Source organism: Blennius ocellaris (genome assembly GCF_963422515.1).
Source record: "Blennius ocellaris genome assembly, chromosome: 1".
NCBI lineage: Eukaryota > Metazoa > Chordata > Actinopteri > Blenniiformes > Blenniidae > Blennius > Blennius ocellaris.
In genome coordinates this window covers 25,378,454-25,382,587 of record NC_137650.1, presented here as the reverse complement: position 1 = coordinate 25,382,587, position 4,134 = coordinate 25,378,454, and positions in this window count along the sequence as shown.

Genomic DNA, 4,134 nt, shown 5'->3' with positions numbered 1-4,134 from the left:
TTTATTCACAATGTATTGCACGTCTTAGCACTGACACAAATGGAAACATTTGGAGTTGACCAAACATTTTGAAGGTTGTTATGCATTGTATTGATCCACCTCCCTTGAGATCAAATATGGCTTTATGTTGGATAAAGTGGATTTAAAATCCTTTCTCTGAAGAAATTCAATACAAATAAACTCTTTCTTTCTTTTACTTTGTGAACAAAGCCTGTCTGTTCTACTTATTATCTGTAGTTCGTAGAAAAAAACAACCATTTTATGACTCCTCCCTTTGATATATTTTCATTCAATTTAGTCTTATTCCATCACATCATAATCAATCATTGCTTGTTTCTTTGCCACAAGTCAGTGGACAGCCAGGCAAACTAAGGAGTTCCTGTGGGACCATTACTGGGTCTTCCTGAAGCACACAATGCTGAACAGTCATCATCTTGTCATTATCCCCATGCACACTTGCCAAGTCTAAATTGTCTCTCCAATTTGTGAAAAATAAAATGCTTCATGCCACTGTTGAAAAATTCCTCCCACATGCTTCACTGTAATAACCTGCCAAGGCACAGTAAGGATAATGTCTTGCTGTCTACATGTAGACAGAGGAACTTGTACTAGGCGTTTAAATGACAACAACAAAAAAACAAAACAACAAAAAAACAAAACAACAAAAAAATAGGTAACTGGCTCCCAAATAAGCAGATCATGTGTGGTAGAAAACATGATGGCAGATAACTGGACATTTGACTCACAAAAAGAGACTGAAATTCATGATTTATATCTTTTCAGTTGCATCTTGTCAAGAATACAAATATGCAATCCAATTCAGAAAAAAAAACAACATATCCACATTCATGCAGACGCGTGCATTCTTCCCTATGCAATTATTAACCCATCAATTGTTACGATGTACATAAATAAATGTAAAATAGTGACTTGTGTTGTGAGTGATCGGGGTAAATTTGGATTAAATGATTATATATTCATGTCAATAGCGCCACTATAGTGACACTGATGGTTCTTCATGGACTAAAACATGCCTTTGTTCACAAAATAAACCTTTGAATAGGTATTGGGTGTACCTCCACAATGAAACAATGTGTGCAATGCAAGAACTGCATGTGTGGAAATCAAATTAAATTCACAAGAGAAAAAAGTAGAATTGCAAAATTTAAGTGAAAACTTAAATATGTACATAGAAGACAACCCAAAAAGTCACAATTTCTACAGAATTAATATATTTATGTACAAATTACTTATCCAGCCATTCATCTTTAATTTAATTGACTCGCTGTTGTACCTGCTTTATCCAGATCAGGGTAGGAGCTACAAACATAGCATATGTCAAATCAAACGGTACTTTGAAATATTAACAAAACTGGGTTTTTTCAATAGAGTGTGATCAACAGCAATGGCGATATTTTCTTAAAGTAGAAAAAGCAGTGGCAATAATAGCTGCAACAATCTCATAAAATTAGAAAGTGAAATGTTGTAATAGCCTTTAAACATGGGAGATCAGCATTTGTACAATAATACAATTTTTAGATTATGGTCATGTATTTTGCACTGATGAATTGGTATATTTTTGGATAAAAAAATAAAAACTATAGCCTATATTGATTGGCAGAGTACACTCTATTATGTAGCCACATATTTCACAATACACTTAAACATGCTGTATCGCTGACACTGCACTGGCTGCAAGACGATAACTAGTCAAGATTTGAAGGCAGGAGATTTCAGGAGCAACTTCAGCTCTGCTGGATTCTCCCAAACTCTGACAGCAGGGTTTCGCTATCTGCCATTAAACCTGGGCCACATGTCACATCTCATCCTCACAGTTTGACTCCCGGTTTTGACAGCCTGGAGGTTGCTGTCCCCATTTAGCAATGGAATCAGAACCACAAGACCATAACCGCAGCAGCATACACCCTACTGGTGTTAGCATGCTCGCTCTTCCAGAGTCAGTGGGCGATGTGCTGGTGAAAGTGAGAGGGTCAGCAAACGTAGGCAGGTGGAAACATGTTATGGCAACAACAATTGTGGAACACAAACAGAATAACTCGCTCGAACGCGACATGAAATAACATCTACTAGAGCAAGACAAGAGCCGACGGGTCGCCACTGTGGGTCGCTGAGCAAGGCTCTCAACCCCACGGAAGGTATCCGGTGTAAAAATCAAGCGTACATGAGATGCTGTGGTGGCATCGTACTCTCTCATATCAAGAAAAGACGTTTGGTTTTGAGCATGCGATGAGGCTCAATGAACAGGAAAGACAACAGACGATTGTTTTCTCATATGCCAAGATTTATATGGCGATGCATGAGTTGTATGCAAACAGTTCAAACTCTTTAGTTGATTCATACTTGAGGAGAATGAGAGATGAGCAAAACATGAGCAAGGCCAACACAGCTATTGAAAGTGCTGTGAAGGGAAAACAACAATACAAGTAAGCACTTACTTGTGGGATTTGTTCAGAATACAAACTGAAAAGATTCCTGACAAACATCTTTCTTTGTCAGTCGCAAAACACACACACACGCACACGCACACGCACACGCACACGCACACGCACACGCACACACACACACTCAAAGACTCCATAGATATTGCTTTGACAATCAACTTCCTGCCAATATATAGAACAAACAAAAGCTTGACCTCTAAACTTTAGTGAAGCAAAGTAGAAAGCTTAACTTCCAGTCTTCACATTATAGGAGATATTTCGACAGTTTCATATATTCGAATCTGCGAAAAGCAACATTTTCACGTGAGAAAAATTACGGAACTGTGGTAAAATAATATTGTCACAGTTTTTTTCCCAGAACTTTTACAACAACAATATAGACAACAGGTGACTGTTAAATACAAGTAGTTGACATTGTCTCTCTGATCCAACCACCGCTGTAGTTCACCACGGCTCCCCTCCTTCTTGCATGCAGCCTGAAGGCTTGTATTGGTCCCACAAGTCCAATTCATACTGCAGCACACTGCAGTATTCAAGACAAAACACTCAGCAGATCACACAAAGGACCAATCCAAAGAAGAGAAAAATAAGGTCAGCTGCAATCTCAGAACCTTAGTTTGCTGTCTAATATAAGCAATACCACGAGAATTTCTTCAGTACGATGAAGCAACTGGACCACCACATACAGGATCTGCCACCATTTCTGCATTCAAATAACTTGAGATGTAATATTTATTCAAACCTGTTGCCGTGACTTCCTTTGCTTTTGTTATCCCTAATCCCTTTACTTTGTTTAAATACAATACAAAATCAATGTTTCTATGATTTAATAGCTGGCTTGGTCTTTAACTAACAATCAGTCAGAGCCAAATGCACCTGTGCATGTGACCCGATGAAAAATAGATACTCTAAAGTTAAAGAAAAAAACATTCTCAGAGGTTAACGGACATATAATGACACACCTCCACACACAGTAAGTCATCCCTTATTTCAGCCTCAAAGCACATTGCAAAAATAGAAATCAACCCACGCATGCATTTCTCAGAGGTGATGGCAGGGCTGTTTAGCATAAATATCAACAAATAAAAATGACATGATTTTTCTGCTAAAGGGACAAATCACATTGGGTAAATAGAAAGACATACTGTGAAATGTACTAACAAATGTTCACAGGCTCAATACTAAAATGTCAAACATATGGATGACACACCAGGCAAGACACAAAATCTTGAACAAAAAAAACAACCAAAATCTTCAACAGGGAGCACATACATTACATGTCCCTTAGAGACAGGGATTGTAAAAATAACCAGACAACAGAAGACTTGCTGATTCCGAGACAGTGTCATGTTTGCCCGGTGGCAATAAAGAGCAAGTAGAGTCACCTTTCTAAAGAAACCCTTCGGGGATAAACACTCAGCATGTCTTCTTTTTGTTAACATACCTTAACTTTTTCTGTGATGGAGGGTGTATTTCCTTCTATTCAGGCAGGTTGGGATAATGAGAAAGCCCTTCAATACTGCCACAGTACATAGCTTTTACAATTGTGCATGAAGTTGTTGGGTTTATAAAGCATGTTTTCAGAAAGATAAACATATTCCATCACCCATCCATTTTCTATACTGATTTATTAGGTGGGGTCGTAAGGTGTTGGAGTTTATCGTAGCTGACT